Source organism: Furipterus horrens, unplaced genomic scaffold, assembly GCF_987537825.1.
Source record: "Furipterus horrens unplaced genomic scaffold, mFurHor1.1.pri manual_scaffold_17, whole genome shotgun sequence".
Lineage (NCBI taxonomy): Eukaryota > Metazoa > Chordata > Mammalia > Chiroptera > Furipteridae > Furipterus > Furipterus horrens.
The window spans coordinates 7,728,053-7,755,581 of NW_028327187.1; the positions used below are offsets into that span (position 1 = coordinate 7,728,053).

Genomic DNA, 27,529 nt, shown 5'->3' on the forward strand with positions numbered 1-27,529 from the left:
GATGGTGAAGGTCGGAGTGAACGGATGTGGCTGTATCGGGCACCAGGACTGCTTTTTACTCTGGCAAAGTGGATATTGTCGCCATCAATGATCCCTTCTTTGACCTCAACTATGCGGTCTACATGTTCCAGTATGATTCTACTCATGGCAAGTTCAAAGGCACAGTTGAGGCTGAGAACGGGAAGCTTGTTGTCAATGCAAAGTCCATCACCGTCTTCCAGGAGCGAGATCCCGCCAACATGAAATGGGGTGCTGCTGCTGCTGAGTATGTTGTGGAGCCCACTGGTGTCTTCACTACCATGGAGAAGGCTGGGGCTCACTTGAAGGGTGGAGCCAATAGGGTCATCATCTCTGCCCCTTCTGGCGACGTCCTCATGTTTGTGATGGGTGTGAACCATGACAATTATGACAACTCTATGAAGATCGTCAGCAATGCTCCCTGCACCACCAACTGCTTGCCCCCCCCCAGCCAAGGTCACCCATGACAACTTTGGCATCGTGGAGGGACTCATGACCACAGTCCATGCCATCACTGCCACCCAGAAAACCGTGTATGGCCCCTCTGGGAAACTGTGGCGTGATGGCTGAGGGGCTTCCCAGAACATCATTCCTGCTACTATTGGCTGCCAAGGTTGTGGGGGGCAATGTCATCCCTGAGCTGAATGGGAAGCTCACTGGCATGGCCTTCTGTGTCCCCACCCTCACTACGTCAGTTGTGGATCTGACCTGTCGCCTCAGGAAAGCTGCCAAATACAATAACATCAAGAAGGTAGTGAAGCAGGCATCAGGGGCCCCCTCAAGGGCATACTGGGATATACCAAGAACCAGGTTGTCTCCTGTGACTTTAACAGTGACACCGACTCCTCCACCTTCAATGCCAAGGCTGGTATTGCCCTCAATGACCACTTTGTCAGGCTCATTTCCTGGTATGACAATGAATTTGGTTACAGCAACAGGGGGGTGGGCCTTATGGTCCACATGGCCTCCAAGGAGTAAGGACCCCCTGGACCACCACCAGTCCCAGCGACAGGAAGATAGGCCCTCAGCTGCTGGGGAGTCCTTGCCCCAAATTGATCCCCCAACACACTGAGAATCTCCTGACCTCCAGTTTCTATCCTAGACTCCCTAGAGAGGGGAGGGGCTTAGGGAGCCCAACCTTATCATATACCATCAATAAAGTTCACTGTACCCAGCCAAATAATAATAATAAAATGAGAGTGATTCCACCAAAGGAAGGGGGAAAGGATGCTGAGTAACGACAACAACAACAAACCCACAAAGATCAACTAGAGCACCCAAAAGAGAAACCCAAGTGTCTAATTGACTCTCGTCCTCATGCCTCATTTTCAATAAGACCTCAAGTTGGGTCATTATTCCTCTTTTAAACCTTTTGAATCCACTCACTTCTATCCTTGACTCCCATTACCTTAGTTCAAGCCCCACCATCTCACATCTTGATGAATGCAAGTTTCCAGTCTTGCTTACCTGCTCTTTCTTGCTTTCAATTCATTCCTTACACCACTGTCAGAGTAGTACCTCTAAAATGCTATCTTATTATGCCCTTCTGGTGATCTTGTAATTCACCTGGTTCTATCTAAGCCCTTTTATGCTGCCCATAAAATTCCATCTAAGGCTCCTATTGCTCTCAGGAAAAAAATCAGGGTGTCTGAGTTGTTGGCTTTTGCCTAACTGTCTAGCTTCATTTCATATCACTTCCCAGAATACCCCTTACCTTCAGCCACAAGCAACTACTTTTTTATTACATGTGACATTCAAACAGAGTTAAGCTCCATTAAGACACCATCCTGGGAAGGGTCTTACCTAGTTCTATCATTTCTGAGAGTCAGAATCTTGGCATTAATGGTAAGGAAGGGTCTACATGTTAGGAGATAATTCATAATGGGTCTCTCATATTTCTGCCCATTTTGCAAGCAGAAGCACTAATGCCATTTTGTTTTCAACTATCTTTTCAAGGATGGTTTTATAGAGAAAACCTTGCGAAAGAGAGATAGTATCTTCCTCCAGAGCAAAGAGCAGCTTGGTTTGCTGCCCAGTATAATAAAGGAAATGTCTCCCTCCAAAGCCAAAGTCAGGCAGGCTTTCTCACTTCCCGTTATAAAAGATCATGTTCCCTAAGGAAGCTCAGGGTTCCTCAGTCTGACACAAACCCACTGCATGTACAACGCCCACCTAACCCCTGCGGGACTTGGGTGGCAAGGAGAAACGACATAAACATGATGTTCATGCTGTTTGCTGTGCTGTGAGCAATAAACTCCTTTGTCTTTAACTCAGGGGTTTCATGTCTTTTGTCAGCATCTATGAAATTGTGCCAAGGTAGCTTGTTAGCTTGCAAAATAAGTTAAATTTCTGACTCTTCATGGTTCTTGACACTAAACAGCCTAGGTAGGAAAGTGTGGAGGGGCCACATTTAATTCTTGAATTTGAAAAGACAGGAAAGGAATATGTTGAGAATTATTCAACTCATATTTGTGAATAAAAAATGTGAATTTTAACTACCCATTAACCTAAGCTAATGTATTAAAAAAGAGTATCAACTTCCAAGTGCTCATCATTCACAAATTAGAACATACTGTCAGTTTCTCTTTTGGTCCTATCTCAATTTCTTCTCTTTGATCTGCTTCTGTTGATCTCTATCTTGGAATTGGTTGTCTTATTACTTCACGATCCTTATTTGCTTCTCTGTTCACATGTGTAATAGACATGGTATTTTTAACACGCATACTCAGATTTCAGAAAGTATAAATTTACTTTTCCACAACCAGACTAGCACTACCTCCAGCCCCCTTTCTGTCTCGTGGCACAAAAATGAAATCTAGTCAAGTCCTTATATATTATTAAGTCACATCAGGGCTTTTCCTCAGTTAAACTTAAACAATTCAAGGTTTTCTAATTTTCCTTTTCCTTTTTCTCTGGGTTTGGCTTAAGTTCCAATAGCTTACATAGGAAGGCATACGGTGCTCTGTGCTGGCATCTGCTGAGGTGAGTGCCTTTTTGTTCCTTGGGGATGGTCATATTACCCCAGTGCAATCCTCTGATGCTTTGACAATTTATTCTGGATTCCAGCGATAAGACCCACATTGCTTCCCACTGTAGAAATACCTCATCATGAAGTCAAGGTCTCTTCGTCTCTTATTCTCAACTAAGTTACACATCCTTCTTCAGAGTACAGGGAAGTTGAGGTGCTCTTCCTACCACTCCAGGGCTATGGAATATTTTGTTTCAGGCTATCTCTGCTTCTGTAATTATACTTAGCCTTTGCTTTGAGTTCTTATACCATCATGTCAAGGGAACTCTTGCAAGGCTGTCCCCACCCCCAAGTTTTCAGATAAAAAGGAAGCATGAGTATTCTTTGTTCTTTATTCTTAATATTTTTATAGGTTCCTGTCGTATTGAAGCTACTCCTTGGTAGGAGGATGGTAGGATTAGGGCATGGGATACCTACTAAGAGATCTCATGAACTAGTTTGTTTTCCTTCCCAAACCTCTCTTCCTCTTACTGGGGTTCAGAGAATCTCTATGGTCTTTCAGAGAGGGTAAGTCAGCGATAATGTTCCAAAATATTTTTTAGCCACAGATCATTTAATGTAATTATGGTAAATACCACATTTTCATTTATTGACATCTTTTAGACTATGCATTTCCTTAGATGTATTCTATAAAACATATAATTTAAAGTCAATATGAAGAAAATATCATTGATAGAAAATGAAAGATTATTTTACATAAATACATAATTTATATAGCTACTATTTTTCAAACTATTATTTCAGTCATTAGAGGCAGTACTTAATTTAGTCCAATCACATAAACTCGGACAGTTTAATAGTTTAGATGAACTCTTTCGTAAATCAGTCTTCGAAGGAGGCAATTCCTATGGGCCCTTCTGGGTGACCGGGAGTCACCCTTCCCTCTTCCCTCTTCTTCCCCCTTCCCCCCTTCTTCTCTTCCCCTCTTCCCCTAAAGAAAAAAAAAAATCAGGGGGTGGGGTGGGTGGGGGAGAGAAATTAGGGGAAAAGGGGACAACTGTAATTGAAAAACAAAAATAAAAAAAATAAATAAAAAATAAAATAAAATCAGTCTTTTTCCAATTTAAATGCTGAGACTTTCAGGAAAAAATGGAATTCGAGTTGGGTCTTGAGAGCTGGGTAGGAGCTCACTAAGCCAAAGAAAGCAGCATGGGCAGTCTTTTTCCTTTAAGTTTTTGATAATTTTTTTTCACTAAAGGGATATCTAAGTATGCCGGTCATAAGGTAAGGCAAAGAACTTTTTACAAGCGTTGCTAATTTTAATTCTTAATGTTATCTTATGGTAGGTGTTATAATCTTTCTATTATTGTTGAGGAATGGGAGGCTCAAAGGGGTGAGTTACTTGTTTTGAGTGACCCAACTAAGAAGTGGCTGAGCCTGGATTTGAGTCTGTCTGGCTCTAAAGCCCATGCTCTTTTTCCCATTGTGTTACATGTTCTCCCTTTGCTCAGTCCTTTCTCTTAGCTCATGTCTTCTGATCTGATGACCAGCACAGTGGTCTGTGAGAAAATCAGCTGGACTTAGAGAGGCCCTGGGACAGGGAGAGGTCTGGGAACCAGCCCTGTTATTTGTATGAGGTGTGAAGCAATGAAGGTATTCTCCCAGAATTTAGTTTATGGTCCCGGTTGGACAACCAGATTAGGGGTAGTACAGAAAAGTGGCACCCTTACAGATCAGGGACACAAACTGAGATCTACAGATGGACATTAAGGAGCTGCGTGTTTTGTGGAGGCTGAAGAATTTCCTGTTGCAGGGGATAAAGTGTGTCATTTTGAGAGGCTTGTAGTGATATTATGGCTCTTTGATAAACTCATCACAAATGGCTCTAGAGCTTTAAAAGCCATTGGGAAATTAAGTACATTAGGCTAATTGCTATCTTTCAGAATCCGGCTTTTTTAAATTAACTCAAGTGTTCATGCAAGGTGTATTTGGTTGCCAGTTACAGAAATTAATTCAAGTAAAAAAAGAGGTTGTTGTAATGATATAGTAGAGAACTTTGTGGATCCCAACTGGAGGAACTGAATCATGCCTAAGGGAACTGAGAATCCTTTCTACCTTTGGCCCTCACTCACTCTTTCTTGGACTGTATAATCTCTTACCATTTCTCTCTAAATCTGTTCAACAATCCTACTTCTTCCTGAAGACGGGCTTCCTCTTATTATTTATCAGAGCCAATCTCATCAATTTACCATAGCCAGTCATGGCTATTAAAATATGGCAGTTTCAGCCCTCTGGTCTGTATTACTGCACCAGGTATGCATGCTTTCTAAAGCAATAAACAGGAGATACAGCCATTGTTACTTACACAATTAAGGTTTTTTTTCTCATTTAATAAGTCTATATGTAGGAAGTTATTGGTGTTGATATAATATTTTGATGATGCCAGAGCAAATAGTTCAGTGACTTTCCTCACATGGTTCCAAGATGGCTGGTTGAACTGAAGCCATTCTAGATATGATCATAGCAAAAAAAAAAGGAGGAAAGTGATAGAAGAAAGTACTGTTTTGTCCCATTTTCCCAGGAAAGCAAAGTATTCCCAGAAATGCTTATCAAAATGTCCCTTACATTTCATTGGCCAGATCTAATTATTACAGCCATTGTAGCTACAAAGCAGGCAGGAAAAGTAAGCCAGGCACATTATTATCCTGAATAAAATCTCAGGTCTGCTAGCAAGAAAGAATAAGAAAATGGGGCCCCGCAATCCTTGTTTCACCAAGACCTCCAGAAAAAGTCTGGGTTTAAATATGTACAGTTGAATTTTCTGGCTGCAGTATGGAAGAACTATCTTTTCTTTCCTAGAACTCAGTTACATCACCTATAAAATTGGCTGAATAAGGCATTACAAAGGATTAAATATTTATAAAGTGCCTCATGTAGTGTTCAACACATGATAGGCACTCAATAAATATGAATTCTAAGTACAACCCATGGACATGGACTGGGGGGGGCAATTGCTGGGGGAGGGGTGGTGCTGGGCGGAGGGGAGCAAGGGGGAAAAGATTGGAACTATTGTAACAATATAATCGATAAAATGTACTTTAAAAATAAATAAATATTCTATTCTTTTTAAAAATATTTTTTATTTATTTTTTAGAGAGAAGGGGAGGGAGGAAGACAGAGAAGGAGAAAAACATCGATGTGTGAGACAAACACTGATCAGCTGTCTCTCATATGCACCCCCAACTGGGGATCTGGCCCGCAACCCAGGCTTGTGCCCTGATTGGGAACCGAACCGGCAACCTTTTGGCTCACAGGACGGTGCTCAATCCACTGAGCCACACCAGCCAGAGCAATTCTATTCTTGTTAACAGACGTGAACTGCATTTATTCAATATTTTAAAGAGCATTATGAACATATTCAGCAGTTTACTAATTACATAAAAGGCTAAAAAGAAATCACCCATTTCATCTTATAAAAATTGTCACCCTCAACATTACAGTGTCAGTCATTCCAGTGTTTTTTCTATTCACGGTTATATTTATAATAAATGAACTATAGTTTCTAATTGTGAGTAATGGCTATATACTGACAAATCTTGATTTTTCTGCTTAACTATCTACTTCGTGGGTCATTAGTGGCAAACTGAAATCTCAAGCTGATTTTTCTCTGCTACACAGCAGGCATCTGTACTATTTTCTCCTGCCATCATTTAATGTGTTTGGGAATGAAAATTCATTTTATATTGGTCTAGGGAAAATAAGCTGCCAAAAAATCAGAAACTATACACTAGAAATGGGACTCAGATTACTGGAGATTTTATCCCTTCCCATGAAGGCAATGCTCTGAAAATGGGCCCTTTTAGCACCTACTATGTTCAAGGCACCCTATTCAATAATAAGATGAATCAGACAAACTGTTTTTTTTAAAGATCTTATTTATTTATTTTTAGAGAAAGGGGAAGGGAGGGAGAAAGAGAGGGAGAGAAACATCAATGTGTGGTTGTCTCTTGCATGGCCCCAACCAAGGATTTGGCTGGCAACCAAGGCATGTGCTCTGACTTGGAGTTCAACCTGCAACCCTTTGGTTCTCAGACCAGTGCTCAATCCACTGAGCCACACCAGCCAGGGCCAGACAAACTCTTAATGGTGATTCCAATTTACTAAGGGAGTCAAGATCGGCATATCGAGACTTACAATATAGAACAGGTCAGTTCAATTTAATTCAAGAAATATTTGTAGACTCTCTACTATGTTCCAGGCATTTGGCTAAGTGCTGGGATGCAATGATGAATAAGATGTTATTCCAGTTCTCAAGGAGCTCACCACTTACCGGGGACAAGAAACAGATATAACTCAGATATTGGCTGGGCTTGCCTTACTTCTCAGAGATCTTACTTGGTTTTTGCTTTTGTCATTCCATGATATATGAACTCCTGAATCTCCCCATTATTTTTCTGCTCACCTCTGGGGCTTATACCTTCTTGCTTTTGTCAGGCTCTGGCCCATGGCTCCTGTATCTACACAGGCGGTCTGTGTTTTACTCAATAAAATTTACACATAGAGCTAATCCTTCACCAGTTTTCATAAGACATCTATTCACAAAATCCTTTCATAAGTTCTATACGTTACTGAAGACTTGGATGTAACAGGGAAAGCTCAGAACACAAACCATGTGGCTTTCCACCACCTTCTTTCGCCTCCTCTCATCTCTTCTCTTCTCCTCCTGCTCCCCAGATTGCTCCCATAGTTTCAAACACCTCCCCCTCTATTACGCAGAACACTTCTGTCCTCCCTGGCTCCTCCCTACTAGCTTGCCTACCCAACCCAGTAAAGACATGTGGCCAAAGAGCCCCCTTTTTAAATGGATCACTTTCCTTGGAAAGAACTTAGCTTTATATTTAGCAAATTTGTTTTTGTATTATATTTATAAATAATAAGTTAGTGTGGCAGAACTTGTTAATTGCTTTCCCAATACCTGTTCCCTCATTTCCCTTGCTAACAGAACCCTATGTTTGTTCTGGGAAGCAATGTTACTGGCCTCAAACAAGATACTCAGTTTTCCAATTTCCTTAAAGTCAGGGTGGCCATGCACCCAGTTTTCACCAATAATCATGAAGGGAACTGGTTTTGGGGAGCTCTGAAGAAAGCTTTAGCTTTTTTAATAAAAGGGACAGATGTAGCTGGTGCTGCTTTCTTACCCCAGGGAAAAAGTTCACCTGAAATAATGTAGTCACCCTGGTCCAATCAACTATGCTTAAAGGTAACATTATGTTGTAATAACATGACAGCTGTTATTGCAACTTTGTAGATGGTGGGGTGGAGGAACCCAATAAGGGGAGCAGAATTCATAGAGAGAGTTTCTGGGTATATAATCCCATAGTTACTTGATATAACAAAATTAGAAGAAAAATAGTATCGGGTGTGAAGAGATTATATTGGCATTAGCTACAGTACACAAGAATTCTCAAGTTCTGCCTTCCTCTTTTCCTTAACTGTTCCCTGAGAGAAGAACAATAAAAATGGTAAACAGGGGTGTGGGGAAGAAGGAAAGTTTATTCACTGGACACAGATCAACAGTGAAATAGCCAGGCTGTGAAAAGCAGTTCTGCTCTGTTTTGCTCTGCTCTGAGAGTCTGTTTCACTCCACTCCATGCCAGTCTCCTTCCCTCCACTCTGTGGAAACATCTTCAGTGCTCTAGAAGGGGAAATGCAGTCTTCAATCTTTAATGGAAAGCATGATCTCTGAGCTAGAGGGGATCTGGCTTATATGGACAGATGGCCCAGCCCTGGTTCCTGATTGGTCTGTCCTTATGCAAATGAGGATGCTAAATCCTTTCAGTTTGATTGGTCCAAAAAGCACTGTCCTGATTGGTCAGGATACAGCCTCTCTAATTGGTTGGAGCCACACAACTCTGATTGGATAAGGAAAGCCTCATGCCTATTGGTTGAAATAGGACTCCAGGAAACCTTTATAAGGGTAAGCTCAGTGGCATAAACAGTGTAGGCAGGCAGTTCACCACAGAAGCTTCTCCATGAAGTGCAATTTGTGTGAGAGGCCCCTGTTGCAGAAATGCCTGGTAGGATTTGGTTTTAAAATTTTGAGCCTAGTTAACCACCAAGAACCCTTCTTAGTATGTGTTGTTTTTCCCTTCAGGTTCACACCTATAATATCAGTATTATCTTCTTCTTCTTCTTCTTCTTCTTCTTTCTCCTTCTTCTTCTTCTTCTTCTTCTTCTTCTTCTTCTTCTTCTTCTTCTTCTTCTTTTTTTGCAAAGAAATAATATTAGGGCAGGGCAGAAAGGCAGGTACCTTCTTGATACATGTAGGGAACCTGACTTCTTCCTTCTCTGCTAAGATAGAAATTATTCAGGCAAATGGTTGTGGGGTGGGGGGTGGAGGGGAGCTACAGTTTTCCAGTTAATGGAAAACAGTTAGTAAAGACACAGGAGTGTTAAATAGCGTGATATGGAAGAACAATATATTTTTTTCAAAAATGAGAAATTCAGTTTAAACTACCTTGAGCAACAAAAGAAATTTAGCATGGGGATAGAGTAACTTAAAAAACCCAAGAACAATAAGGCAGGTGGGCTTAAAGGACCAAGTTGGAGCTAGGGACTAAACTGCTGTCTGGAGTCTCTCTTTCTCATCTCTGCAGCTCTTCTTTGTGTCTGCTTCATCTTTCATAGCAGACCAGCTTTTTCTCTTTCCCAGACCATATGGCATAAAAATGGCTGCTGCCAACAGTTCTGAAGTGTACACTACTCAGCATAAGAAAGCAGCCAGAGAGGGCTGAAATCGCTTAGTGTAGATTCCAAATTTCTAACCAAGGACTGTTTCAAGTGATAGATGAACTGTTTTTACCCCACCTCACCCCACCCCAATCTCTTTTCTCTGTTTCCCATGGGTAGAAGTCTGGGTGAAATTCAGTTACAATTTCCTTTTGCCTCATTTGAGATACAAAAAGAATACATTCCTCCCTAATCTATGAATATAAATATAAATATATGTATATATTCTGCTACAATCTAGCAGAATTTCTAAATGAAGGCTCTTTAAGCAGGGGATATACAAATTAATTCACTTATTGAAGCCTTACTATGTACATGGTAATATTCTACATCAGTGAATAAAATAGACAAAATTCCCATCCTCACAGAGCTTCCATTCAAGTGTTACAAATTACTCCTCCATGGCGCATATGTGCAGCTTATTTTTCAGGAAATGGTACAGCAGTCTTGACATAACATTATATGCTCATAACCTGGTCATTTCACCCATTTCTGCGAGAAGATGAAAATATTGTGTGATGATAACAGGGTCTCTCTTTGGTGAGTTTTTTTTTTTTAAATCTTTCTTAACAAGAAATAAAAACACATCAGCATGGGAAGATGATGAGTTCAGTTATGGACAAAACAAATGGCTTGGAGGGCACCCTGGTGAGGATGTCTAGTGGACAGTTTGATCTACTGATCTAGATATCATGAAGGAGGTCTAAACTAACAGTATAGATCTGAAAGTCATCCAGGCATAGGTAATAGCATGTGGGATGTAGAACAAAAAAAGTAGGCCATGAGCAGAACCATGGGATAACATGAATATTTAAGTAGCAGGCAGAAGAGGAATCCATTAAAGTCTCATAAATAAGAAAGCTGAAGCAGAAGGAATAAAAAAAGGAGAATGGGTATGGAACTCAAGTGACTAGAGAATTTCAAGCACACCAAAGTACTCAACACTATCATTTGTGGCAGTAAGCTCCAATAAGACAGAGGCTTGAAAGTGCCCGTTGCATAAATTTGTCAGTAATTGGTGTTCTTAACAAAAGAGGTTTCAGTGGAGAGGTGCAGGTGAAATTCCTAATACAATGGTTGAAAGGTGAATGGGAAATGAAGAAATAGAAGCAGTAAATGTAGGTAACCACTTTATAAGACCTCTGGGTGATAAGGGAAGGCAAGAGGGTAACAGGAGACACTAAAAGAAAATGAGAGGAAGCTCCAGGACAAAGGGAAAGTGGTTTTTTTTTTTTTTTTAAAGGATGGAAGAGTTTTGAGTACATTTATAGGCTGAGGGGAGTGAGTCAATAGAGAGTGAGAGGTGTAAAGTATTGAAGGCAGAAAGAAAAGGTGATAGAGCAAGATCTATGAGTTGCTGGGTGAGACAAGAATCAGGAGCTCAGCTGAAAGGTTTGGTTTTGCACGGCCTATGTGAGGCTGAAGGGATTAAAGTATTATATGGGAGTAGATGAAGACTGTAGGTGAGAAAAATGCCTGATAGCTTCAATTTTTAAAGTAAGGCAGGTGATGAGGTCATCGGTTGGGCAGTGAGTTGGAAGGGTGGGTGGTGAAGTCATTCATCAGGATGGAGGATGGATAAGGTTTGGAATAATAGCTGAGAAGAACTGGAGAGGAACTGACCAAGAAAAAGCAAAAGGATTGCCAAGTGGTGCCAAGTGGTAAAATGAGAAACTAAATCTGTGGTGACATCAATTTGCATTTAAGGTCAGAGTGATTTTCTTCAGAAGAACTGTGGAAAGGGAAAACAGAGGGAAAGAGCTACAGCATCTGGATACAAAGGTTCCAAGTGTTCGGCATTCCAGGAACTGCTCCAGTTATGGAGAACCTTTTACATTGTAGGTCAGGATGAAATCATCCAAGGAGCTTTCTCAGAAACTTGATCCCAAGTCTATTCCCAATCCTATTTCCTACCCCTCAAATACCTTTGTCAACTCACAGTGTTTTATTTATGATGTCCTCTTACATCCATCAGATTCCAAGCTCTTTGGAACTGGGGTACTGTCTAATATTTGCCCCTGACCCCCAAGCAAGTATTAGTACATTGCTTTATTTTAGCCATTAGGTATAGACAGACATTTTCTGCACCCTTAGGGATGACATTGAGGGCATTTCACAATCTCTCTCCAATCTACTTCTCTGTACTCAACTTTATTACATTCTTAGGCTTCTCAGCCCCTAAATACAAAGGTAGTATAATAAGTCAAATGTTCCTGCTTCACTAAACTTTCACATTTTCTGGACCTTTGAACATACTTTTCCCTTCGCATGAAATATTCTTATCTCTTTCTGAATACTCTTACTCATCTGTTAATACCAAGAGCAATGCCAAAATGTTCCATGACTTCCTTATTTATTTAAGAAAGACTTCCTCAGAGTTCTGTTTTTGAAGAACTCATTGAACTGTAAAGGTAAATTAAGAAGTGTAAAGAAGAAAGAGACTATTTTCCTCTCCTTCACTTTTTAGAGTGTCTTTTTGGCGGACATAGTGGGCCCAAATCCTTTCTTTAAATTTGGAATGTAGATAAATTTCTCCAGGGCCTAGAAGTGCTCAGTGCCCAGTTTTATAATATCAACATGTTTTCAAGGTCATGAGCCATATTCTCTTTTGAAATGTAAAGATATATCAACAGAGTTGATGTGGGAGCCCATCTCCAGGTGTAATTGTTTGTCTTTCAGGAAGATTCAAGACGTCTTTTGGGGAGAAAAAGAAGACTTTATTCTTTTTTTAACTAGGCAAAGAACTTCATTAACCTTTGTTTCAAACTTCAGTCCCAGGTTTCTTCAGCTTAATTAGCTGCAAAAAATGATATGTGTATAAGCAAAAACTGAAGAAAGTTGTGGTGTGTAAGGGGCTTGGGCTTAAAAATATTAGAGATCAAGATTTTATGAGATCCATAAATTTTGCAAAAACAGTCAGAATATAAAATAGCAGGTCCCTGCAACTTCTTCAAGTTTATCTTCTTCAGAAGTTTACTGCATTCAGTTTGCTTCATTCTTGGAAACCTCATCAACATTCTCCACAAGATCTGGAACTTCATCATCATCATCCTCTCCTGTAGCAAGTGGTGCTTTTCCATCCACAGATTGTCTGGGCAGAGCTTCAGCCAGTCTCCTTAAACTGGTCAGAGACTGTCCACACCACGCTGGTTTAAGATGCTGGGCGGTATTTCTGTCGGCTGCTTTGTCTCTGCAAGGCCTGTTGTGACGCAAGTGCTCGCTGCCAGAGGTGCCTGGACTTCAGGGTCGTTAAAGTGGATCACTGTTCCTCGGTTTGTGAACACATCTACCTCTTCAATACCAGAGATCTTGCTTACCCCTCACTTCTGAAGTTTTTGACCACCTGCTGTAGCTGTTCTGTGAACCACCTTCTTTTTTCTACAATATGAGCAGTTCCTTTCCCACCAGTGCACACTCAGGCCTGCAGTTGGGCGAGTTTCTTCCAGTTCTGGATAGTTTCTTTCTTCTTCTTGGAGAGGAAGCAGGGCTGTGTGGGGGACTAGGGCTGGCGCTCAGGGGGCCTTGGGCAGACCAGCTGAGAATAAGCGCGCACACACTTGGGGTCACAGGATGGCAGCTAGAGGGAGTGGTTTATTCTCTTGGAGGAAGTCAATTAACTAAACAATTAGCCACCTCAATTCCCAAGTGAACTTTGATTTTGTTTTACTGTATAAGTTGCGTAGAATTTTATCCTGACTCTGCAGTCTCTTTAGGGCTACCTATATGCATGTACTGTGTTGTGCTTACTCCACAATAAATGTTTTATTTCATTCCATATTGATGTGGATAGGTCTCTCTTTGATGATATGAGGTTTTACTTCACCAACACAGAGGCAGATAGGCTGATGTGTGCAAAAAGGCTCAGATATTATATTAAAACCCCAGGAAAAAGATTGAAGGAGTTTAAGTGCAGCAGTGACTAGCAAAATTTAAATATTTATTCCTTTGTTTCACTGTAGACATAATAAATATCCACTGTAGAATGTAATGAGTTCAATCAATGTAGAGTGTAGATTTTATATAATTAGATACAGAGTTTAGAAGACCTAAGCAAATTCTGCTAGAGATCTGTCCCCACAGTCCTTGATGGTCCTTGAGAAAGGTTGAACACTAAGGAACTGTGTTGCTTTGAATCTGAAAAGTATGTCTGAATCATATGGAAGAAAACGTATAATGTGTGTGAGGAGTCTATTCAAGCTCACTGCCATATTCATAGTTGTAATACATATCCCCTATGTTATGATCCTCTCTGTTGATTACAGTTTGTTGATTATTTCCATCTGGTACTTCTATTTAATTAGTCTTAGAGTGACTCATTCTTTTTCACCCTCTCAATTGTTCTTCTATTTCTTCAATATTTTCTGGCTGTCTAGTCTTCATAAAAAATTCATTTTAGTCTTATATTCCATTTGAGCTCCCCCCTAATGTTTCATTAGCCATTCTTCTTTGGCTTCTCAGACTTCTTACACATGGTACAGCTATTTTTACACTTACTAAAATGTTTAAACCTTTTATTAAATAAACATCAAGCAGGGCGTATGATGTTTGTAAATATGTTTATACATTGTGTTAAGTTCAAAATTGTTGTCATATTTTTGTCGTTACATATTACAGAAACTGTAAGCATAATTTCAAAAAAGACCAAGTAAATAAGCCCCATAAAACCACACAATTTTTACAAACCATCACAACCTACATGTCATTTCTCAGTGTCAATACTGCTGTGGCTCAGTGGGTTGAGTGACCGCCTGCAAGCCAAAAGGTCTCCAGTTTGATTCCCAGTCAGGGCACATGCCTGAGTTGTGGGGCTGGGTCCCCAGTTGGGGGCGTGCAAGAGGCAACCTCGAACAATCAAAGTTTCTCTCTCTCCCTCTCTTCCCTTCTCTAAAAACAAATGAATAAAAACAAAACAAAAACAAAATAACACTGCAGAATTTACATAGATTCCTTCCCCAGATGAACCTTGGGGAAATATATCTAAGTATTTTATAGATATAGATGTAGTTCAAAAACTGCAAGGACTGGTCTGTGGCTGGGTGTCCAAGGGGAGGTTGAAAGGAGTTAGGGCTGGTTAAATACAGGCAAGATCCTAGCGAACCTCTAATACTAAGCTAGGGAGTTTGCACTTTACTGAAAACTAGCTGTGATTTTTTTTACTGAGTGCTTACTTTGTGCCAGAGTGAGTTATGTCTCTTAAGGGCACTCTCTCATTTAATCCTTATACTATTCTATAGGTACTATAATTATTCCCATTTTACAGAGGAAGCATCCTAGCGCAAGGAAACATAGCTATTCCATGGTGGGGCAGAGATTCAAAACTAGCCCTAACTCAAGAGCCCATTCTCTAAACCAGGAGGTTAGCAGGCGATTTATGTCTCACAAAGATCACTCTGGTAGAAGTATGAGAACGGATTGCAGTGAGACGAGTCTATAGGCAGGGAGACTATCGAGGATGCTGTCAAGAACTGTTAGGCCCCATTAAGTGGGGCTGTTCCTTGACCATAGGACTTAGGCAGATGAGTAACACGGTCAGAGAAGTTATTTAGAACATTTTTTCTGGAAGTCTTTGTGGATGATGGATTGCAGTGGAGTAGGACAGACTAAACAATACATTGAGATTGTTGGGACCGTCGCTATCCACCACTGAGGTGCCTGTCAACGGGCTAGGAGAAGGTCCTAAGTCCTACGGCCTCTTCTGATGTACCAAGCATCCTGTACCTCTCCCCACATCACCTCTACCTTGAGGACATTCCATCCAGGCGGCAGGAAGGGGGCTTTTGTGCACTTGCATAGGTAGAGCACTGAGCTCCCACAGCGGCGCCAGCGGTGGCGGCGGTCGCCGGCGGGGGTGGGGCGCATGCGCGCGGTTGCTAGGCGACGGCAGTCAGGGCGCCGCGGCTCTTTTGGCTCTAAAGGCGCCGGGGCTGTGTGTGTAGGCAGCGGCGCCAGAGGAGGAGGAGCACGAGGATGCAGCTGCGGCCGCGGCCCAAAAGGGAGCCGCCGCTGCTCTGTGGCCGTGGGGGGCAGAGGGACGGGAATCAGGCCTGGGGGTCGCGTCGCTGAGGGGACCGGGGGCGGCGGTCCCGCCGGAGCTCTGGCCTAGTATACCGAGAGGGTCCGGGCCGCTGGGCGAGGGCCTCCCCTCCATTACCTCCCCTCGCCCTTCCACGTCGATGGTGGTGAAGTTGGCGGCGCCAGGGAGCGCAAGGCGCCAGATTGCCTCCCTTGCACCCAGCTCCTCTTGGGGCGCTTCTCTGGCCCGCGCTCACGGACACCTGCGCCGCCGCCTCCTCTCGCCCGCTGAGACCACCCCTGGCGGCGGGCGGGGGAGGGGCTGCCCCTGCAGGGGCTGAGTCGAGGAGGGCCACGACGGGGACCGTAGGAGAGTAGGGGTGAGTAGTGGCACCGCACTCGCCCGGTGCTGGAGCACGTTTGCGACCCCCGGGGCCCTGGGAGGCGACCGAAGCGCTGCTTTTTCCTGCAGAAGCTTCTGACGCCTCTCCTACATCTATCTGTTCGCTGCTCCCTGTTCCAATTGGAGGTAGCGTTCCTTCTCAAAACCACCGCTCTCTGGTCTTAACCCTGGCGTCCAGGAATACGGGGTCGGTGCTTAAGGCCTGCCTCTGTTTGTTAGATGCCGAGGATGCTGATTTATTCTACGTACAATCCTGTACCTGGTCCCTGATTCTGGGAAAGACTTTCCCAGTGCCGAGCTCGCCCCTTTTCCCTTCTCTTGCTCTCAGGAGGCTTAGTCTCACTACAGGCTTCTCAAGAGTAGATTGTCAGGCTGCTGTTGCTCCATGCCTCAAGGCTTGAACCGGCACCTAGAGAGACCCTTTACTTTTAGTTTTCCTGCTACTTGTGTGCTGAGTGCCTCTGAAAGCCATGTGCCTGGCTTCTGACTCCTGGCATATGAGTTAGGAAGACAGTACTTATATTAACTAATAATAACAATAGCAACAACAAAACAATAATGATAAACTACCAAATACTCCACTAGACTTCCAAAGTGGCATCGAACTTGAAGTAGACAAAGAGTGGCTGGTGACAGGGGAAACAGATTTTACCAACTAATTACTCTTCACCCAGAATGATACCTCTTTTTAAATAAATATGATGAAACCTAAAATGTTCCTAATAGGAGCGAGGGTGTGTTATGATATATATATCTGTTCTTCCTGGGGTAGCCTGCAGTTGACAATAGTTGATTCAAAAAAAAAAAAAAAAACAAAACAAAACAAAACAGCACGAGGGACCTGAAGTTCTATTTTGGACAGGGTGATTACATGAGGATCTAAAGTTGTAAGACACTTTTTGAAAATTACCAGCATTATCTTTGAGGAGTGAAGTTGTTCCATTAAAAGCAAATGCTTGAAAAACTAACAGTTCACAGTTGAGCCCTTTCAAAATTGGACTGACTTTAAATTAATTAGTAATTTGGGCTGTAAGGTACTTCTGTGCACAGACCGTGAAAGAAGGATTCCTTCTTTCATTTGACTTTCTTTACTTCATACTGATTTTTAAGCCATTTTAGTTCTCTTTGCAAAAAGAAAAAGGAAAAAAATGGAAAAGAAGTGTAATAATGGAAAAGCTAAATTTAGTTTTTGAGTAGATGCTTTTAAGCTAAAGATTTTTTTAAAAGGATATAGATGTTATTTGTGGTTAGGTAACGTTATCTACTAAGTCAAGATTGACAATTCCCTGATTGTTCTGGATGAAACACTTTGCTTTGGCAGTTTTCACAATGTTTGACATTCTCTTAGGTATGGTTTAAAGCACAGTGCAATTCTGGTATCACTGCAAAATAACCTCACACCTCAGCAAGTACTGTTTTGTGAACTGGCAAACTGACATGCTTCTAGTTGTTCGATTGACAAACTGAAAGATTTTTTTGTTTTGTTTTGTTTTGGAAAAGCTCTTGAGTAATTCAAGTCTGAGCTATTTGAAATAACAATGCACCGTGTAGTACTTTGCTGTTCATCTTCACATACTTTTACAACCAGGAGGTAATTTGGATCCAATTTAGAGTTCTGTTGTAATGAGTATGGCTATGAAAGTGCCACATCCATAAGAGCATTTACCTCAATTGTCACAGCCACATGATAAGATAGTTAATTTTGCAAGTGAAATCATTGAAATGAGAGTGGTAAAGAATTAGAGCTAAAATAAGTAAAAGATCTTGAAGGCTGGTGTTTGTTTGCAAAGTCTTTATAGAGAAAGTCAGAGACTTGATTCAGTTTTTGACAGAAGTATATAGACTTTGTTGGAAGAGGGGAGTTCAGCATTGCTTGAACTAAGGCACTTAATTTTCTAATCTTTGTGAATATTCCTCTCCTGGATAAACCTAAAGGGGAAGGGGACTGTCAGTGGCAATGGACTTCTTTGTGTGGGCATAGTTATTTTTATGATAAATTACATGTTAAATTAATAAATTCAATTTAAATAAATTTTCAAATGTACATATAGAAGTCAAATTTAAAATAATCATCCTGTTTCCAGAGGCAAGTGAGAATATTTCTAAGCAGATATCAAGTATTAAGTTCACAGATTTTTATAACCTGTTCATTTTTTCACCGTCTCCTGAGACAGTTATAATCTAAATGTTTTGTACAAGACTGATCTGTTTAGTATAACTTTAGACTGTTAATATACTTCAAAGACTATTTCTTGATAAAGTACGTTAGGGATATTCTATGAGCAACATGACTTTTGGTTCATTAACGTATATAACTTAGTTTTGGTACTACTAATTAGGACTACTATTTCTATTTCTGAAAACAAAGGGGGGTATGTCGGAGTCCTGCAAATTGGTGTCTATCAGTTTTAATAATGTTAGTAATATTGCATGTATTAATAATTGACAACTAATATTAGTGTTTAATCTGTAATTACAAACCTCTGTGAAACTTACTTTACTGCTCTTCTAACAACTTTTTGCTATGTTGACAATTAGTTACGTGACCAATAGTCTTCTGGATTTTAGTCAACCATTGTAAGTTGATGTTTGTGTACAGAAAAAGAACAATAAGAAAATATGCTATAATACATCAAAAGAGGGGTGCGCCTCCCAACAGAAACTCACATATTGGAATTACAAATACTATATAAAGAAATCTTGATTTAATTCACAGAGTTATTCTAAGGAACAATATGCCTAGATTTGAAATTTTTTGAGGGTTCTATATACCTTTCATTTGGTATCTTTTGCTGCCAGCAATGCTCTTTCTTGATTATAGTTATTACTAATAAACTTTAATTAACAGTAGCTAATAGGTTAAACAAATATAATTGTTGTTTTGAGCCTACTGTACTTAAGATGTAAGCTGTGAGTTAAGTAAAGCAATTGCTAGTTAGAGAACAGAATGGTCGACACAGATACAGTCAATGAATATTTGATCATGGTTGGACATTAACGAGCTAACTGAAAGCAAAATATATTCAGAAGGCATTGGGGTTAGCCTCCTTTAGTAAGCAAGTATTGCACATTTCTGTTCTTAGTTGCTTATGCTGGTGGTATCAAAAGGGAAGATCCTTGGGAAAAGCAGTGGTGAATTCAAATAATAAGCAAACTGCTGAGAAAATTTAAATTATCTTATGTCAGCTTCTAAGTACTGTGGTGGTTTAAGGCAGGTACATATCTTAGGTAAATAGATAAATTTCAGTGGTGGCAGCATGTGAAATAGGGTAAGGGATTGTCAGTTTCTGTTACTATATAATAAATAATTCTAAGTATTTTTACCGTATTACTGAGTCTGGAGGTAGAAAAGCATTACACTGAATTCTAATGATGTATCCATAAGTTATAATTTTCCAATTTTTTAATTTTTAATTTTTATTGAATTTATTGGGTGACATTGGTTTGCAAAACAGGTTTCAAGTGTACACTCAATTATACTTCATCTGCACACTGCATCATGTGCCCATTGCCCCAAGCAAAATCTCTTTGCATCCCCATCCCCATCCCCATCTCCATCCCCCTCCACATTTTGCTCATCTTCACCTACCTCTGACCCCCCATTCCCTCTGTTGTCTGTCTTTGTGTTTTTTTAATATATATATAATATATATATATATACTTTTTGCTTACTACCTTCTCCTTCTTTCATCCAGTCCCCCAGCCCCACTCCCCAACACATTTAAAACTGCATACAATTTTCTTTAAATACGTGGCTTTAAACGTGTTACCATATTCTTAAGTTATCATCTTTATTATGTCAGTGGATTGAAAATTTCCCAGCTGAGCACATCTCTAAATTTTATTATGAAAGCTTATGGGGAAACTGGCTTTGACCCAACAATTCTTTTTAGAGCGTATTTTCTTGGAACATAACCTTTTCATTAAGTGAAAAATACAGCCAACTCAATGTAGATATAAAAGTGGAGAGGAGAAATTCTTAAAGTTTAGTTCCTACAAACTAAATAAAGCAAAACAAAACCTTCAAACATAAGTTGTAAACTAATATTCGTCAAAACAGTCACACACAGTTATCATTTTCTTAATATCATCTTATATTATAAATTATGAACTCTCTTTGGACTCCTTGGCACCCAAAAGTTTCCCTGAGTATCTGATTCATTCCTATTTTCCTAATGACAAATGCGCCTCAGGGATTTGATAGTGAGATATGGTTTCTGAAATAGAGGCTTTTGGTGACAATTTTTTTAATGCAATAAATATTAACTGAAAACTTGAAACTTAATCTTGACATGATTAATAACGAGGAAATGGTCATTTTCTGACAATCTTCATTAAAACCATTGTACATTAAGTATTACTCTCCATAACCTTTCACAGCCCTGAATGACATAGCTTCTCATTATTATGTTCACTTTCTGTACCTCGTTTCCTCTTTTCCTAAGCACTGTAGATATTGGCTTGTTCTTACCGTCACTTCTGAGCTGCTTTTTGTGGCCCCTAAATGAGTTTTACAAAATAGATTTGTATTTTTAAAAAGCTATTTGAGAAAGATTTTCTGTCACAGTCTAAAGAGCTGGATCATATCAAATAAACTGCAATTGGAACTGGGTGATTTCACTTGCGCCATGAAGAAGACTAACCTGAGATCTGTGTCTAACTCAGGCAGTTTTTGAATCTACATTTTTTGTTTTTACTTCAAAACTAATTATTTTCTTTATCGTAAGAAATATAATGTCAGAAGTTAGGTACTTTTCGAATAAAAGTAGGGATCCTTTCATTCAGAGCAATTCAGAGTTCTTCATTACTTCTTGCCATATAAACTTTATACATTTATACTTAGTTTTTAAATTTTAGTTGGAATTTTGATGTGCTTGTGCAAGGAGGTGAGCTGTGTTTAACTATGTCTCCATCTTGACCAGAAGTCCTCTTAAATTTTAGACTAAAAAAGGTGTATCTTCTGTTTTTCTATTCTGCCTTATTGTTATACTTGATGTTTGTACAACATCTTTCAACTGAGGAATTCAAAGCATTCTTTTGACCTTCCGTGACATTTCTTATCATCCACCTGGAATTACAGTTATTTATCTTTCAAACTGAAAATTAGTTTACACATGAGGTGTGACGTCAGTAGTAAGTTTGATTCCACAGGTCATACATAAGCTGGTCTCATTACTTATTAGTTGTTCCCTGCCTTTTGCAGGGCCAGGTATATATTATATACTAATTCACTTAATTGTTCTTGCTGAGTTTTAGTGTAATCTCTAAATATGCACACAGACACTTATCTTGTTTCTTGTCCTGTATGTTTTTCAAAGCTATCATTAACTGGGTGGTTTTTGCTCATCATCGATAGATTTAACGTATTGTATTACCACCAAATTGGTATGGATAACTGTGATCCCCTAGAAGGAGAGATACAGTAGGGGCATAAGAAAAACAGGCACTAGATTTTATATATTTCCGTTTTATCTTAATTTACAGCCACTTGGGTAGAATAGTTCTAAAATGGTTGAAGTTTTCCATTTTACAATAGTTCTTATGAGTTGCAGTTTTTGTGGCTTGCTTGTATGTGTAGTAACCACAGCTAAGTTAACAAAATATTTCCCTTCAAGGTCTTAGGTTAATAAATAGACGAGAATGATGTGTAGTTGGTATATCAATGAATTACATGTCAAAAGATATTTCTAATGTATTTAACTGTGTTTGGAAGCATTTTTTTTCTTTTAAGTACTTTCAGTATCTTTTCTACTATCTTGTTTACACTATTCATTTGCTTCGCAAACTCTTTTTCCTAAATAATACTAAGGTCACTTTAATCTCAACCCCTGTCTGAATTATCACAACTTCTGAATCAGTGGTGTCCAAATTACAGTACAATAAAATGTCCTTCATTCAAATCCCACTAATCAAAAATTTGTTATAGCTTGGATGTAGTATTTATGCTAAAAATACCTTCAGTAGGATGTCTATGCCATGCTGCTGATAGATTAAATTCCACGAGAGGAGTAACAAGAGTCCTGCCAGAGGTTAGGAATGTCAGAGCTTCTTTACTGGCTATAAAAGCACTGATATTGAATTAGAATAAGTGCTAGGAGGGATGAAGATGGGAACCATCTAGGTTTTTGAAATGTCTTCTAAGTGCTCTATTGAGTATATGAGAATTAGGATATTAACTGCATTGGGCTGTTTACAAGAAAAGATATTTGAACATCGGTTAATAGCTTAAGCAAAATTGGGGCAATAGTTAGGGTGTACTGCTTTTGGATGTTTTAAAAACTGCAGTAGTAGTGGTATTTGCATGTACATTCTGTGCACTGACAAATTCTTCTTATCAATTCACCAGAGTAAGAGGGTAAATGTGCATTAAAAATTATACCTAGTACTCTTAATATGTTAATGATATAGCAACAGCTCTGAAACTAGTAAAAGTTCAGGACGTCCCTCTTCTCCGGTTCTGAATTAATAATCATATGATGCATACATGCATATTGATATAGATGTGTTCTATGGATATGATGCCATAAGCTCTGAAAACCAGCATTTCTGGTGTTTTGGAATGCAATTCTTCTAACAAGAAACCAGGATGGATGTCAAAGGAAACCAGGATCGATCACAACTATACCTAATAATAGGGTTGCTAGAAGCTTGTTATTTACTACTGATGCTCTTTTGGGAGGGGAGAAAAGTTAGTTCTTTGCTGCATGCCTTTTACAGCAAAGATAATTCGCCTCTACTGTGTAACTCACTGCTCTTTACTTATAGAACTTGGGTTTTAGGAGTAAGAGCAGAGGTCATTGGATCAACTAGGCTAAAATTTTAGCCTTCTGGAATTTTTTAACTAATTAGAACCCTCTCCATCTCCCACCCCTTCTACCATTAAGGATGAGAGGAATAGAAACTAAGTACTCATGTCACTTTTCTTACAGCTAAACATCCAATGCAGCATCAGAATTGGTGAAAACTATTTAATTTTAGTAGTCTACTCTAACAGACGGACAGAAGCTTAGGAAAATAGTTTTTAATCACTTGATTTTTGGAAAGGGATTTTTGTATTTTCATTTGAAAATGAATGTTTCTAATCTTAGTCTCAGAAACTCGGTTAACTGGAGGCTATGGAATAAAATATGGTTAATGAATTTTCTACTTAACTAAGGATGAAAAAAAGAATTTACATTAAGGGTACAAGCAGTTCACATGGATCCCAAGGGCAGAGAGTATAGTGTAGGCAAATGAGAAAGTATAACTAGAAATAAAAAGTTGTCAACGGCTAAAGGAGCTTTCCTCCTTCTTTGTCTTCCTCCACCCCCAATCTCTGGGGTCATAGTGTCTCCTGTTTATTTCTGTCCCTTTCAACTTGTGTGCTTTATTCTTCTACTCCATCAGCACTTAGCCAAACGTGGCTTATCCCAGGGCTCCCAGGATTACATATTGTAAATTCGGGCAATCATCAGACTTATTAGCATTTCCGAATCCTAATTCTTGACTCATTGACTCAGTTTGGATCAGGTATCAACCCAGTATCTGATTATCTATGACTAGAAAAGCAAAATCATGTGGTATAAATATGGCTATTAGGCCCCAACCCAAAGTGTGGGGACATACAGTTCCTACAGAAAGGGAGGTGTGGGATTAATGGAATCTCAAATGGTACCTACTCCATGGAGTATAATCAGAAATAGGTTGTATTTGCTTATTTTCATTCATGGAACAAGGATGAAAATTAGATATCACATTATGTAGTCTCCTCATATTAAGGAGAAGAAATCTGAAACCCAGAGATGATTTAAAATATTATCAAAGGTCACAGGAAAACCTATAACTGGAATCCTAACCTTGTAGTTTCTAGTTTTTCCTAAATACTGGCAGCGAAGTAACCAGAGTATCTATTAAAATGTTAACACACTTTAAAAGAGACCTTTAAAGTATAAATTAATTTTGGATGAATTTTTTGGCTAAGCAGAGTAAATATAGAAGAAAAGCAAAATTGCTCTCCCATATCAATACAATGAACCAGAAAACATCAGAAGTCCATGTTTTCAAAAGTAACTTTAAAAAAGAACTATAACTTTTCGTCCGACATCTTCTCAGGAAAGGGTGGTAGCAGCTGCTCCAGAACTTCGCTATGCCACCCAAGGACGACAAGAAGAAGAAAGATGCTGGAAAGTCAGCCAAGAAAGATAAAGACACAGTGAACAAATCTGGGGGCAAGGCCAAAAAGAAGAAGTGGTCCAAAGGCAAAGTTCGGGACAAACTCAATAACCTAGTCTTGTTTGACAAAGCAACATATGACAAACTGTGTGAGGAAGTTCCCAACTCCAAGCTTATAACCCCGGCTGTTGTCTCTGAGCGACTGAAGATCCGCGGTTCCTTGGCCAGGGCAGCCCTTCAGGAGCTCCTTAGTAAAGGACTTATTAAACTAGTTTCAAAGCACAGAGCTCAAGTAATTTACACCAGAAACACCAAAGGTGGGGATGCCCCAGCTGTTGGTGAAGATGCATGAATAACAGGTCCCACAAGCTGTACATTTTGAAAAAATAAAACTTTATTAAATCAGAAAAAAAAAAAAGAACTATAAAATAGAACCAGAGGCATGGAAACAAGGAGAAGACTGACAGTGACCGGGGGGAGGGGGAGAAGGGGGAAAGAAGGGGAAGGGTCTAGTCAGGGAAGTAGAATGAGTGACCCGTGGACACGGACAACAGTCATGGACCCATGACTGTGGGAGCAGGGCGAGGCGGGTGGGGCAGAGGAGGGCAATGGAGGGGAGAATGGGACAATGTAATAGAACAACAATAAAAAATCAAGTTAAATTAAAAAAAGGAAATCTAAAAACAGGGTGATTTTGAAGAGCAGACAAATAATTAGACTGTATGATTTAATGTTGCTAGGCTTAAAAAAGCAATCCTATAAATATGACATTTTGGCTACTGGGAAACCTAGATTATAAACCAAATCTCTTTTTCCCTCTTTTGTTCTATGCTTTCATTAATGAGTAACATTTATTTCTGGAGTGCTATGTACCCAGCCCTGCTTTAGGCACTGGGTATATATACAGCGGTGAACAGGACACAGTTCCTGCACTCATGGAGTTTGTATCCAGAGGGTAGTGCAGGCAGGGAATAAACAAGTAATATATTATATATTACTATATATATATATAGTCCAATATCGGTAAGGGGTGTGAGGCTGACAAGCCAAAATGAGAGGATAAAGAATAACAAGTGGTGCTATTTTAGGTTACAGCGGTCAGGGAAGGTGTCTCTGATGAGGTAACATTGAGCAGAGACCTGACTGAAGCAAGACAGCAGGACACATGAATATCTAGAGAAAGGGCATTTCAGATTGCGAGAAGAGAACGTGCAAAGGCCCTGAGGTGTGAACCTGCTTGGTGTGTTCAAAAACAGCAAGGAGGCTAATGTAACTATAGAATGTAGAGAGTGAGGGAGGCAGAATGTGTGGGGAATGTATTCAGAGGCCAAATCGCGTTGGTCTTTTAGGACAAAAGAGGGGTTTCGAATTTTAATCTATACGGTGAAAAGGCATTGGGAGGTTGGGAGAACAGGGACTTGATTTGATTTACATGTAAAAAGACTCTTTTGGTTGTTGAGTGGAGAAGAAACTTTAAGAGGGAAAGAGAAGAAGCAGGGAGACCAGTTAGGAGGATGTAACAGTAATCTAGGTAAGAAAAAATGGATGGATGAGAGACACAGTAGTGGGGGAAGTGAAAAGTAGATTCTGAATAGAGATCTGAAATATATTCATATACATAAATACATATAACTCGTACATACATATAATTTGTAATTCATAGGAAGTTGTTATAAATGTACAGGGAGATCATGTGTACCCTCCACCTGGCCTTCCCAATATCATGGTACGTTACTAAAGTACAATATCAAAATCTGGAGAATTGACATGGATCTTATTCAGATTTCCCCACTTACGTAAGCACTTGTGTGTGTAGCTTTATGTAACCACCGCCTCAAGATTCTTAACTGTATCAATCACAAGACTCTCATTCTGACCCTTGATCATGCCTATTATATTTACCTTCTTTGCCCTTCCCTAGCCCCTGACTTCTCATCTGTTCTCTATCTTTATAATTATGTTATTTCATGAATATTATATAATGCACCTCTTTATCCCTAGTCATTTTCTTTGCTCTGAAGTCTATTTTATGGGAAAGTGTTTTTTAAAATTCATTTTCAATGTTAAATCTTTTTTTCCCATTCCTTTACTTTCAATCTACACATGTTTTTATGTTTCAAGTGAATTTCTTTTTTTTTTTTTTTTTTTTTTAGGGCTTAAGGAAACCCTCACTCAAATCTTTTTTAAAAATATTTTATTTACCTATTTTCAGATAGAGGGGAAGAGAGGGAGATAGAAAGGGAGAGAAACATCAGTTGGTTGCCACTCACACACCCCCAACTGGGGACCTGGCCCACTATCCGGGCATGTGCTCTGACAGGGAACCGAACCAGCAACTTCTTGGTTCACAGACCAATGCTCAATCCACTGAGCCACACCAGCCAGGGCTGAAGGGAATTTCTTATAGACAACAGACTACACCCTGTTTTTTTTTTTTTTTTTTTTTTTTCCTTTTTAATTGTAAGCAAGAGTGGCAATATTTATTAGAGTGAAAAGAGATGGTACCCCCTCAGAAAGACAGAGAGTCAGCCCACTATAGTACTGGCTGCATGGACTCCAGAACGGAAGTTAACATAGGCAAAGGGGAGAGTCCTCTGCTGCTGCTCACTGCTCCCCTGATTGCAAGTTTCGTGGGGACCCTTAGAGTTTAGGCTAAAAGAAGGCAAAAAAGTACTTGCTGGGGAAGAGACCACATGTGTGCTCCAAGGAGGGAGCGCCTACACCATGTTTTTTTAACCCACTCTGCCAAACTCTGTATTTTAATGGGTGTGTTTAGACTATTTATATATTAAAACAATTAATGATAGCTCAGGGCTACATCGTACATTTTTCACTGTGGTAAAAAAACAACAACATATAACATGAGATCTACACCCCCCCTTAAATTTTTAAGTGTTCAGTAAAAACATTGTACAGCAAATGTCTAGAACTTTTTCATTTTTCATGACCGAAACTCTATACCCATTGAACAGTAACTCCCCATTTCCCCTCCCCCCAGCCCTTGGCAACCACCATTATACTTTATGCTTCTGTGAGTTTTGACTACTTTAGATACCTCATATCAGTGGAATCATACAGTATCTGTTGTATTGTGACGGGCTCATTTCACTTCGCATAATGCCCTCAAAGTTTATTCATGTGGTAGCATGTGACAGGATTTCCTTCCTTTTTTTTTCCCAAGACTGAAT

General features: G+C 39.8%; 1 long non-coding RNA gene and 2 pseudogenes across 1 annotated transcript in view; all 3 read left to right on the forward strand.

Moving 5' to 3' along the window:
• Position 1: 1 nt before the first annotated feature.
• Positions 2–996, forward strand: LOC149990438 (glyceraldehyde-3-phosphate dehydrogenase pseudogene; annotated as a pseudogene).
• Positions 997–15,727: 14,731 nt separating this feature from the next.
• The window catches only part of LOC149990439 (uncharacterized), a 34,008-nt gene continuing 22,206 nt past the window's right edge, over positions 15,728–27,529 (forward strand). Inside the window, exon 1 of the long non-coding RNA XR_016508687.1 lies at positions 15,728–16,167. This is a non-coding gene — a long non-coding RNA (uncharacterized LOC149990439). The remainder of the gene's footprint in view (positions 16,168–27,529) is intronic.
• Positions 24,301–24,753, forward strand: LOC149990440 (small ribosomal subunit protein eS25 pseudogene; annotated as a pseudogene).